The 13,408-nt window shown below is 37.7% G+C and overlaps 1 long non-coding RNA gene across 1 annotated transcript in view; it reads left to right on the top strand.

Moving 5' to 3' along the window:
• LOC132329347 (uncharacterized) overlaps positions 1 to 13,408 on the top strand; it is an 84,313-nt gene that overhangs the window by 15,196 nt on the left and 55,709 nt on the right. Inside the window, exon 2 of the long non-coding RNA XR_009487034.1 lies at positions 10,053 to 10,196. This is a non-coding gene — a long non-coding RNA (uncharacterized LOC132329347). The remainder of the gene's footprint in view (positions 1 to 10,052; positions 10,197 to 13,408) is intronic.

The raw sequence follows: 13,408 nt of genomic DNA, 5'->3' as shown, positions 1-13,408 counted from the left end.
CTCCAGAGCTGGGTCTGTGGCACAGAGGATGCCGAGTCATGCAGGTGTGGCATGACAATGGGTATTAGAAAATGAGCTGCTGCAGCTACTGAGGTGTGGAAGACCTGATGCCACCAGCTTATTATGGTTTTGCTCTTACAGAGCTGGCATGCTAGAGAACATGTGCAGTCCACAGAGTGCAAGAATTTGGTGCTGCTGTACCTGAATGCAGTTACTGCTTGATTTCAAGTTGCAGAGGCTTGTGCTTCCGTTGATGCAAGATCTATATCAGCCTTATTTAAAATGAAAAAGTGATGGAAGGAGAATTTTGAAGGAAGAAATCAGTAAATTTTTAATTTTCTACCTTCCACAAATAAACTAAAATTCATTAATTATGTTACTTACAATTTCTAGAGACAGACTGTTTTTATGCATTAGCAGTGGGAAGATGCTTAAAAATGGTACGTGGAGCTAAGAGAAAGAAACAATAGCAAAAGTGTTTCAAAAATTGTACTGAGATTCAAGTTTTGTCTTTGAACTTGAAATGCTGCTAGTTTAAATTTTACCTGTCTACTTGGGGCGCTAAATTGTCTTGGCAAGGTTCCACTCATATATAGAGTTTCATTCAACCCTGTAATAGTTTCCACAAAATTCTAAGTGCTGTGGAACTTTATGTTCACATCTTTGGTGTCCCAGACAAGGAACTACCAATTTTTGTTTATTGTAGGTTGATTTAAAGTAGGAAAAAAAAAAAAAACAACGGAAAAAACCCATCTAAATTAATCTATATGTTGGCTGGTAGCAAAAATGTAAGAAAAATTGGTAACATCATTGTTCTTTAGCTGATAAGCTATTTCCTTCTGCTGTAAAGTGGATAGTTTGGAGCATACCTGAAAAAGCTGGAAAATCCTACAAGATTTCTAAGTGGAAACGGGCATAATATTAATTGACGGCTGATTAACTTAAAATAATTTTTTGAGCCCATAAAATGAGCAAGTGGTAAGAATAGAGGATTCATAAAGCAGCTGACAGAAATCAAACCTGTCTGATTTCATGTGTTCTAAGTACATTTAACTGACTATCATGTGTTGCTTTCAGAACATGACACAATCCAAGTGGTTCATGACCTTCTGTGAGCAGCTTTATACATTGTATTTTCCTCACCCAAATGTCTGAAGACCAGATTAAATCTGTTTCTTCCAGAGAGGCCATGATTTTCCAGGGTTTTCACTGCTTGTGGTGATTTATAGCATGGGCCAAAGTCCATTTGCTGGACGGGAGCAATCCCTGCTCAATATGTTAGGAATTACACAGTTTGTCTCACTGATGTGTTGATTACATCTCATTCATATGTGAGAAAGTGGTTAATTCTTTTACTCTAGTGTCTTCTAGGAATTGTGTTAACCCATGTGCATGATGACTGGCTGTGAACTGTAAAGAGAGCACTGCTGGGTGAAAATATGAGTGTGACCCTCTGCACAGGGGAGCCTCCATCACACTTTTGCTTCTTCACTTGTAGAGCTGGGGGCAGAGTCTGGTGGAGCTGGCCAGCTGGTATAAGTGACAGCCCAGTCAGGTGTAGAAAAGGACTTGAAGGTACAAACTAACATCATTTGAACCAGAAGTCCCAGGGATTTGGTTACAAGAAATTATTCCAGAGGGGCTCCTTTTGATAAATTGCCTCAGATTAATTTTCTGCACAAATTCTCACAAGTCTGTGCAAGACAAATCATAACAGAAGTTGCTATCTCAGGGGTTAATCTGGAAGATTTGCATTTAAATTCATACTCTACTGTAATCCAAATCAACTTCTCTGTGTAGGTCAGTCTTCACATCTGTCAAGATGCTGGAATTTCCTTTTCTAGTTATTCTTAAAACACCCCAAAAATGTATTAGTAAGCATAGCTGTTTGTTCCCTCCGCCATCCTAGGCAACTTGAAATTGTCACTAAATGGCAATTTCTGCTTTTAAAACAGATGACAAGGTACCCAAGGTTTTGAATAAATTGCAGTGACTGTTAAATTAACTGGCACTAGAAGTCAGAGGCAGCCTTGTCATGGACTGTTACTAGATCATTTACAGTCAGGGAGCAGCCATATAGCATTTACGTGCATATGCTGGTCTACTGACATGGAAATTGGTCTGACACACTTGACCTATGTTAGCTGTGGAAATTCTAGATTGAAGCCAATTGCTACACTTTCCAAATGCCACAGGAAAACCTGCTCTAATCTGGGAATCTCATTCCATAATATAAACTTCCATGTACTTTGGAGCACAAAACCAGAATATATTGTGCTCTGGTAAAATATTGAAATTGCTCTTCAGTTGATGTCTTCTCTGCATTCCGGCTGCAGGAGAGAGGAATTTGAAGATGGTTTACTTGAGCCAAATTTTGCATTGTTTAATTGAGAAAAATATTCAAAGGGCAATATAGTTCAATATATTTTCTCTTTTGATGTTAATTTAAAGTGATGTGATAGACAGAGCTCTTCTGCTGCATGTTAACCTAGGGAATTTACTTTCATAAATTTCCTTCCCATAGCTCCAAAACATGTATTCTTCCATGGGACTTAGAAGAGATATCTATGTGCAAGAGAATGTTTAAGATTGACACTGATCTTGTTTTGGAACACTGCTGGGAGTCTGTGGATTTCAAGGAAACACTTGAGGACAGCAGCACATACTCATAGCTTTCTCCCACCTGCCCTCCCACTCCTTGACAAATACCTAAATCTGTCATACTCAGTGCATTTTACTCCTCATCTGTAAATGCTTTTAGGCAGAAAACCACGGATTTTTTTTATCAAACCCTGAAGACTGGGGTTGAATCTTGGGTTCACTAAATGTTCCTTTAAAAAATTTTAGAGAAAACAAAACAATCATTAAACCATCTGCATTAAGCACTGTTGATAGGTCAGAAAAGAACTGGGAGTAACAGAGTCTAAAAATTTTCATATAAATTCTTTGTTTATAAAAACAACCAAAGAAAACATTGCAATGATGCTTTTTACAAACCACTCTTTTGAGAATATAATTCCTGTAAATTACTATGGATTAAAAATCTGCTTTAAAATTATTTTGGGAATGTTTAAAACCACACCTCCTCCCTCTGTTCTATTTTCTTCTGACAGATAAGCAGCAAAGTGACTATATTTTGAAGTCATTCTATTAATGATATGAAAATAGTATTTTACATTACTGTGTCTTGTTCCTTACCCCTGAGGCATATTAGATACCTTATTGTATCTGTGGCAAGTGCTTTGCTTCCTAGTGACAAATATCCACTTTTGAGGCAAATGCAGCAACACATCACAGTCCATTTGAGGGGTATATTCTGAGGTCCAAGGGGAATTTCTTTTGGTAGGAAAGGCAGGATTTCTTATGCAACTGAATTTGAACATTAACTTGAGGAGCAAGAGAGGCAAGGGTCTCATCCCAATCTTCTTTGTGTCACATGCAATGAAGAATCTCACCAATATGCCATTTGATATGCAGATGAAGTTAGCTATGCTGATTATTTGATGCAGAAGTTGGAAGATGTTGCTTTTTTTTGGCTTTTTAAGAACTAAAATGTGAACTCTTCCTTTACTTCTGCTAAAGTAGGCACAGGGTAGAAGAGTGTTAAACCTCTTAGTTCAGCCAGTTTCTGCTAATCAGCAGGAACCTGGGAATAGCACATATGCACTCTCTATCTTAATTGCTGATTGAAATGGTTTAGATAAAATCCCCTATGTCAGGACATGTGTTCCAGTACTGAATGAGCTGTTGAGTGTGTACAGCACATCAAAGGGGTAAGGATGTTTTCAAATCCAGGTAGAATGATGCATTGGTTACAGTTCTGGTTTGGGCTCAGTAGTCCTCCTGAAAGATTTGGATGTTGAATCAATCCCATATAATGAGTGGAGATCTGCTGTGAACTTAGGCTCCTCTGACTGATTGGCAGGGAGGCTCTGAGCTGGAATAGTCTTGCTCTTGTGGAACAGAGAAGTCCTTGACTAAATGGAAGGCCTTGGTTTGTGTGAATGGGAGGGCTGAAAATTCCCAGGAAGCACTTTGTTTGTCTTCAGAAAGAGTACATGCTAAGCATGGTTTCTGGCTCTATTTGTATTGATTATGTAATAACAGGTTGTAACATCTGTTTGGCAGTGGTCTGTCATGCTGCTTGCTTCTGACATATATTTCCATTGCTAAACTTACCTTTGGGTTTCACTTTAGGTTTGAGGTAATGGATGTTTCAAGAGAAAAATGAGCCCTGTTCCTCCTCAGGTCCCTCTTATATTTTCTTGAAGTGTCTTTCTTCTATTTGATGGGTGGACAGCAGCATTTCTAACAGATGTTTTTCACAGGCTATTGCATAATTATTTTTCAAGTGGCTTCTAAAAGCAGATGTTTCCATGTCTTTGATCTTTCTCCTCCTGACACTTTAACACAAACAGCAGATTCCACTGCTGCTGTCCTTTAGGTCCAGTGAAAGAAAATACCATAACAGTGATGTTGATTTTTTTTTCAGCCTATTTGGCAATAATAAACATGTAGAGGCACAATTCTTCTCCCTTTCTCGCTTGTCACTAGCATTGCTTACAGATGCTATCTCAGGCTTTCTCTTTTAGAAATGTGGCCTTTCTCCATGACCTTTGTCCATAATTTAGTATTTGATCTTTATTTTCTTCTACAACTTTGTTTCTGATAACATCCTGAGCATGCAACTGTGAATCTTTTACTCTCTGAAGCTTCAGTGTATAATTTTTTACCTCATGCCAAGGTAAATCACAACATCACTGTGGCATCTCCATCACTGTGAAGACCTTTTGACACAATATTTTTTTTCCAAATAACCTCATTTTATTTTCCTCTCTTGTGAATAGCTATTCAACAGATGGACTTTTCCATTGTTTGCAGAAATAATCCTGCTTACTTGTAAACCATTTTGTAAGAGGACTTCCTAATTTGACTACTTGTTCCTCAAAGACTAAGGGAATGCAACTAAGAATGAAATAAAGGGCAGGCCCAGACAAGTTTCATCCAGCCATAATTTATAATTACAAAAGATGAACTTTAGCTGTTGGTCTAAAATTATGATAAATGTTTGAATCAAGAAAACAAAAGCTTTCTAGTAAATCTACTCTCTGTCTTAATTTAAACCTGATAGATTTTGCCTCCAGCATGTAGAATGTCATCTGATGATGTCACATTACAGCTACCTGACAGACATTCTATTCTCATTCTGGCTTATTTACTAATTAGTGTGGGTGTAGTATCAAGGAGTCTGTTTTCATCTGGCCTTCCTAGCACTGACTGCAGCCCTTTGAGCTGGTTGTCAGCCTGCCTTCCTCTCCACTTATTTAACTCATATTCATTTTCTGTAAGAATGGTACAACAGATAGTGTCTAAAGCTCGACCAAGGTCAAAATTGATTACATCCACTGCTTGTTCTCTAGACTAATCTTATCATAGAGGAGGTGATTTCCTCTTCCTAAATCCATACTTACAAGGGTCTGCCACTTTTTTGTCCTGTGTATGTTTGGAAATGGCTTTCAAGACTGGCTTCAGCACCTTCCCACGGACCGAGGTGAGGCTGACTGGTCTGTAGTTCTCCAAAGTCTCATTTTTGCTCTTCTTGAATACAGGAATCAGAATGTTTCCCACGTAGAAACCTGTGCTGAGCATTCTAAGTGTTCATAGATAATTGAGAAATGTCTCACAATGGCATTAGCCAACATAAATGGGTGCATCTTATAAACCCCCATGGACTCATAGGTGTCTAATTTGGTTAACTGTTTCCTGATATTAATTACCCTTGGTGGAAGAGTAATCCTTGGTCTAGACTTTCCCACTGGTGTCTAGGGCCTGGGATTCATCAAGGTAAACCTCTTTCCTACTGAAGACTGAGGTAAAGAGGACATTGAATATAAAATCATAGAATCACAGAATCAGAGAACCATAGAATAACACATGTTGAGGGAGACATTGTAAGAGCATGTATGGTCTAAACTTCTGCAGAAAAGGGGGTCTAGAGGAGATTATCTAGCACCCTGTTCACCTGTGTCTTGATAAGCTCCAGTGATGGGGACCCAACTGCACCCTTTAGGAGGTTGTTCCAGTGACTGATTGTTCTTATGAAAAAGTGAAAAAGGTCTTTCCTATATCAAGATGAGTGAGTTGGCCTTTTTGATGTACCCTGTATCTTTTAGCAGCTGGCCCACTTTTCCCCTGGTTTTCCTTTTGCTGCCACTGTACTTGTAGGGGCTTTTCTTGTTCCCTTTCCCACCCTTCAGCTGCTGGTGGGCTTTGGCTTTCCTAATCCAATCTCTGTGTGATTAAACACTGCCTTTGTATTCTTCCTAGGTTCATCTTCCTCTCTTTCTACATCCTGTATACTTTGTGCGTGAGTCTTTTCAGGGCCATCCTTTTCATCCATTCAGGCTTCCTGCCACCTTTGCTTGAGTTCCTGAATGTGGGAACAGACAGTTTTGGAGCATAGAGGGGGTGATCTTTGAAAATGAACCCTCTGTCCCAGACCCCTCTTTGCTCCAAGACTCTCCCACAGGATTCTTCCTGAACTAGTTCTTAATCAGGCCAAATCTGCTTTTCTGAAGTCAAATGTTGTGATTCTGCTTCTTGCCTGATTCTCTCTCCTTGGGATCCTGAATTCCACCATCTCATGGTCACTGCAATCAAGTTACCCAACCTTTGGGGCTCTGACCAGCTCTGTATTTACTCCTGCTGTTTGTGGCACCAGGAGGACAGCTTGGGTGAATGACAGGACTTCACTGATCCCAGGAATCTTCGAGCCTTCTCTTTCCCAATGAAAATTGGAAGCTCCATGAAATCTTGGGGTTTTTTTCTGCTTTTTCTTTTTCTTTTTTCCTGGGTTGGTGATTATCTTAGTGTTTTAGTTTTCTGGCATAGTTAGTGGTCGCTTCTCCAACAAAAACAATTTTTATCAGTTTTATTATGACATAAAACTTTGATGAAGAATGAATTTGCATTTGACTTTTCATATTGTTGTTCTTTTCCCTGAACTATTTATCCTGTATCTAATTGTTTTTCCTGCTGTGTGATAAGTCCTGATGACCACGAAAGGATGGAACATGTCAGAACATGTAACAAATGAAGATGCTCTTGGTTTCAATTTTTCTGTTCTCCAGGTATCTATTGAATTATCTACTCATTAAGATGTTCTACTTTATCTGGTCTTTCTCATCTGTTTTTTCAGGCTCAAATTTCTTTTTAAAGTGCTGCTAGGCATTCTTAAGCCAAAAAAAAGAGACATGTTTACTTCAGCAAGTAGAGATATAAATGTAGTCTTGCAAAAGGAACCAACTGGTCAGCCTTGTAAAACCATGGGAAACTTTCTTGCAGATTACAGAAAATGAAAGAAGAAAGTTTGCTAATTGTAGTATATTTGTTAACTGTGTGGAACAGTCTAACCATAATCCCAGCTGTACAAAAAAAAAAAAAAAGAGGAAAAAAAAAATAGCTAGTGGCTGCTGTACTGTAGTATTTCCTTCTTTTCCAAAGCATAATCCAACTTTTTCTTGAATTAATGTACACAAGTCACTTTAACTGCTGGCTGCAGGACTTTTGGCAGTTTGTTTGATATTCCAGCCAATCTTTGTATAAAAAAATCATCTGAATTGTTTATAAATTTGTCCTTCTGTCCAGAGTTTATTCCATAATCTCTTATTTTGAAAACAACTGTGCTTACAGGATGCTATTAAGTAGTTTGGGCCTTGCATTGAAAGGTTGTGGTTAGTGGGCAGGAGATTAATAGAATTTGGAATCATTAGACACATGTTTATCAAGAGTTGAAAACGAATAAAATAAATGAGGGAATTCCACCTAAATATTCTCATGTAGTGTGCTTATTATGCAGCATGAAAATTATTTAGGTTTTCACAATTAACTCTTTGTTGTTTTTTAAAACTCTTGGAAATATAGAGTTACAGAGAAATAAATGACTTGTTAATTACTCTCTCCACAGTGAATGTAGGATGGAAAGGGAGCTAACTATGAGATGAGGTTGATGATTATTATGACTATTTCTGCTGGTTCTTTTTCCACTTTCAATGTGTGTATTATGTTGCCAAGGTAGGTAGGAATTTTTGGACTCTCATAATTGCACATTCATGGAATTTAGCAGTAAACTGGTGTCAAGACTGTATGCAAGGCTGTAAGCAACCCTGTCATTTGCTTAAGAGTATACTTAGATTAATCTTGGCTTTGTATTTGATTGAGAGGAAGGACAGTAGATGGAGGGCGTTGCCATTTTTGAATCTGATCTTGCTCTGGCTGAAGTCAATGATGCCTCACTGTGCAAAAAACCCCTCTGAACTGTGTTTGAAGATTCTTATTTGCCATCTAAAAGCATTGATGCTTAAAGACTGGATGTGGCATGGTTAGTTAGTGCCATGGTTTAGTTGATAAGGTGTTGATAGGTCGTAGGTTGGACTTTATGAACTCCAAGGTCTTTTGCAACCTAATTGATTCTAGGATTCTGTGGCATTATTTTGTGTCTGGGATAAATAGCTCTGTGGAATAGGTTTAATTAGTTCAGATGCTACATTTCACTGATATTTCTGCACAGTGCAATTGTTTTTGGGAAGGACAGATGTGAAATAAATTTTTTTATGCCATCAGAGAATCCAAACAGGACATTTATTCTTCATAGCCATAAGACTAAATCTGTATGTGAATGATCCAGCTTTGTTCCTAGGCAATAAATAACACATGCTGCTAAAAATAACCAGCCATTTCCACCAATTGTTTAAAAAGGGGAGAAAGGTTTTATTGAAGGGGCAATTAAAATTCTGAAATAAACCCCTTAAAAACTCAGGAAATTGCAAAATGAACCTTCATGCTTCTCTGTGTATTTTCACGAAGTTGCAGGTTTTAACTGCATGGTATTTAACTAACTTAATGGTCCCAGATTGTCTGGAATTTATGTAACACCTTTAGAGATTTTTAAAGAAAGTGAGGTTCAGCATAATTAGTAGTTGATAACTCACTGAAGATAGGTGAGAAGAAGGAAAAAGGTAGTGACTATCTTTGGAAAGTTGGGGAAAGAAATGCTAGAAAGAATAGACTGATCAATATAAATACAGTTTCCCTCCAAATTCTGGAGAAATTGCAAACAACCTAAATTTAAACACATAGAATACACAGACAACAGCACCCAATGTTTGGAGAACAGTCAGGAACAAGTTGCATCAGTTTTATTGTGTCAAGCCAATCCACAACAGAGCAGCAGACCCTGGGGACAGCGATTCTATAGAGAATTAGCAAGTCTATACAGATTTTAGTAAGATGTTTGATATTGCTTTATATAACATTCTAATGAGAATAAATGCAAATATTCTCAATTAACCTGCTGGGGAGTGGGTGTAAAAGAGACTTACTAAGTGCATCTAAATACTACTTTTTAGTAGTTCTTTAATGTATTGAATGAGTATCTGTTAAGGCCTTCCAGTATTCAAGGTTTTAAGTAGTGTCCTTTATGATGGTATTGGATAGGCTTAGAAAGTTTGCAGTTGACACTAACTCTACTTGCACTAAAGAAAATAATTAGAATTCAAAAATACATTTAGACATGAAGTTCAGAGATTGTTTGACAGACAAGTAGAAGTTATTGCACTTAGCCAGGAGTAATCAACTGTGTAAATACAGAATGGACAACCCAAGTAGAAATTGTAGAAAATCACTATGGTAACAGTGGGCCTATAGCTGAATGTCAGTTGACAAGATGATTTTAAGGAGAGATCTGAATGTGTTTGGCTTGATTAAACTAAAGAAGAGAAGACCTAAGAGAGGACATAGTGGGAGAAGAACTAATAACATCAACTCTGACAAGAAAGGTTCTGATTAGAAATAAAGAAAACAGTTCTAATGGCAAGGGAGGTGAAGAGCTGGAACAGATTGCTTACTGTTAGCTTGGAGCATCCATCAACAGATGAGACAAACAGCTGTTAGGAATGACATGGTTAGAACTGATCCTGCTGTACTGTGGGCTGGGGGGAAATGGGTAACCTCTGGAGTGATTCTGTGTTTCTGTTTATGACATTTTCCTGCAGAATTCTTATTAAGAACGAGAGTTGCAAGTGGAGCACTTGTGATTCCTGCCTTCTACACACTGAGTATTTTTACAGCAGTGTATCTGCAGTACTCAAGGAATCTCCTTGAGTAGAAAGACAGTGGCAGTTCACTTTATTTAGCAGGTAAGCATTTTACTAAATTTACTCAATTATCATTCATATTGTGTGGTGTGGGTTTGGTCCAAAATTCATCAACAGGAAGAATGGGTTAATAGAAAGGACTGGCAACCAGTCTTGCTTTGCCTCTGACTCTTTTTCTCTTTTTGTAATCCAGTTTAAATCCCTTGGGCTCCCTTTGGATTCTTTCCCATGTTTTTTTTTTTTTTTTTTTTTTGCTATGTTTTTTCCTCCTACATGATTTGAGGTCTTGCTTGATGCGAGCATTGGTAAAAAGGGATTATGCCACTGTGGGTGTTTGTGTAGCACCTGGTATTACAGTGCTTGAACTTGATTGAATATTCAGTGTGCTACTGTAACACAAGTAATAAGCCACAATAACAGACACTGAAGACCACAAGTCTTCCTGTTGACTCCAGTGGAAGTAATTGAATCAGGCCTTAAATGAATGAAGAGGGGATCTTAAAAGGATATTCTTGGTCAGTAGTCTCTCCAAATGTCTTCACGTCCTTGTGCCATCCTATTCTCCCATTCCCATTTCCTTGTGTGAGCTGTCATCTTTCTCTGATTTGATGTGTCCCTGCTGGAGCATTTTGAAATACAGAATGCATGAAATATGCCTTTCATATGAGCATGAATTCTAGTTTTGTTCAGACACGTCTGTGGTCAAAATCTGATATTCTGTCTAGTCTTATAGTTCAGAGGCCACTCTTTCAACTTATCTAGGAAAGCATATTTTCCTAGAGAACTGGCTAGTACATGAGGTATACAGAGAATGGAATATTTTAAAAATCATGTGTAACTCATACAAAAATGCAGGGCTAATAGCACAAATCATAGTATGCTACATTTCAGAATCTATTTTAATCTATTTTTTACTTTTCCTGTCATTTAAAGCCAGTATTTCTTTAAGTTTTACATAATGTACTTTTTCATTGGGAAAAAAAAAATCAGAGTCTAGCTAATGGTGAGACAGCTTAAAAATAATTGTAACTAGGAACTGGGCCATGATTAAAATTGTTCAGCTGTTCGTTTTATTGTTTGTTCCCAAAACCTTAAATGCACTCTCTGAGAACAATAACAACAGTTAGCATGTAACTCCGTATGGGCCAATTCATGCAGTCCTCTCTCAGCCCTTTCTCCCAGAAAAACTCCTGTTTAGGGGACTTTGTAAGGAATTCAGGGCTGGAACTATCTCTTCTAGCTATTTAGCAATTATAACCTCGAAACTACCATGGAGAAAAAAACAGAAAGAAGAAATAAAATGAAGTCTACCTTACCAACATAATTTGATTTGAGGGAGTGAATAGGACAGAACAGGCTGTGATAGCCCCTTTGAATAGTATCTGCATCTTTGTCAGCCTCTATGATATTTGTGTGTTGGATATTTACTGCTGGGTTTCCTACAAAAGGGATGAATCTCTGCAATGAGGGTTATAGTGATAGGAACTGCAAAGAAAAATACACAGAAAAAAGATGATGGCCACTTGCTACAGTAAAACAAACTGATTTCATAAGTAAGAAATCATATTTGTGTTGGTTGGCCTTAGCTGAGTTGTGGAAGGTGGCATCTTCTTCAGGCAGTGGCTGGTTGACCTTTTTGGTTTCTTGATTTGGCCTCTTTGAGTCTACAGAACTAGGCATTTCTGATGTTAAAAATGGAATTTTTTGCTACACATCTGTAATCTTGTTCTGCATTTCCACTTGCAGAACAAATTTTTGAGACTGATGGTGAAGTGCAGAGAATTCTAACCTGTTGTGGCTGAGCTCAGAAGTGATAAGCCACATTTAGGGTGGGATTCTCAAAACTCCATTGCTGTTCAACAGCTGCTGGAAGATACAGTCTTGCAGGCACTGTGAAAGTTACACCCAAAGTGCCAATTTATAGCCAGATAGAGTATGTACAAAGATTATGTAGTTCACAATGCCTTTCCACTATAAAACCTCTTATGACATTAATATCTTGATTTCACTGAATTTCATCTGGGTTACCAAGTGTGTATGGGATGCACAGTTGGGTCCTTTATTACATAATTTAGGAAGAGCTACTGTAAGCATAATTTGAACCTTTTCTCACAGGAGAAGGATTGAAACCTCATTCACGTTTTAGGATGAGGAAGGATGTGGTGTCACTCACAGCAGGAACCTCATTTAGATCCCAGTGATGTCAATGGAAACACTTCCCTTTGCCTCAGTGGCCTATGGACCAGGAATATGCAAGAGAACTAAGGATTCTGCTGACTGTATTGTACAGTATATGCTGTACAGTTTTACTAAAATACACACATTTACTTAGCCAAAATACTTAATGTTTAATTTAAAAAACATAATATAAAAAGAATGGATTTTGCTTTACTGATGTTTTAAGCTTTAATTTAATGTAACATAGTGAAAAAGACACCAAATATTCTAGTTTTGTTTCATTAAAACCAGATGGTCCATGAAAGACTTTTGGCTAAACTAGAGTTGGGAAAGCTTATAAACTCTGACTAGTCTGAAAATGTGCTCAAAATTGCTATATCAGATGATATGCCCAGTTTTAAAATGTGAAATTCTTTGGCTGTTTTACTGACATCCTGGTAAGGTGCTGTACAATTTAGGCAATTACAAGAAACTCTTTTGGATGCTACTGTCATTATTGTTCTGCTTTGGAACTGGAAAAGCAACAAAACTGCTCTAATGCAAGTGAAGTATCTGAGAAAACATCACAGTGATATTGTTAGTGAAGAACTAATGAGCAAAAAGGATTGTTATTATTGACTCATTTTTTTTAATATGATGAGACAAATTTGTTTGTCTCAAAAAATTAAAACCCTCCCAACAAAATGCCCCAACCCAAAACGTCATAACCTTCCTTCTGAAAGAATGATAAATCTTTTCTCTTTACCTTAACAGCACTGCTGGTATGGTAAATATACATCCCCAGCTGACAGTGATCATCCAGAATATTAACTCCAGAAGGAAATATTAAAGTTATAATGACCATCAGGAATGATACATGCAATTTGAATTTACTTCAGTACTGTTTTCACTGCAGTCCTGTGGCAGTATGTCCTGGAAAATATCCTGTGTGCTCTGATGAGTGGAAGGCAGAGGCAGTTTTGATGAGGTAGACAGGTAGGAATTGAAAAAAATTGCTCAGGAGAAATACAGGTAACCTGAAATGTATTTCCTCTTGCTACTAGAAACTGAGAGAAAAACAAATGCCCTTAAGAGGT

Source organism: Haemorhous mexicanus, chromosome 6 (assembly GCF_027477595.1).
Source record: "Haemorhous mexicanus isolate bHaeMex1 chromosome 6, bHaeMex1.pri, whole genome shotgun sequence".
NCBI classification, from domain to species: Eukaryota; Metazoa; Chordata; class Aves; order Passeriformes; family Fringillidae; genus Haemorhous; species Haemorhous mexicanus.
Note: the sequence above shows the minus strand (reverse complement) of the source record. Positions and strands in the feature narration are given on the sequence as shown.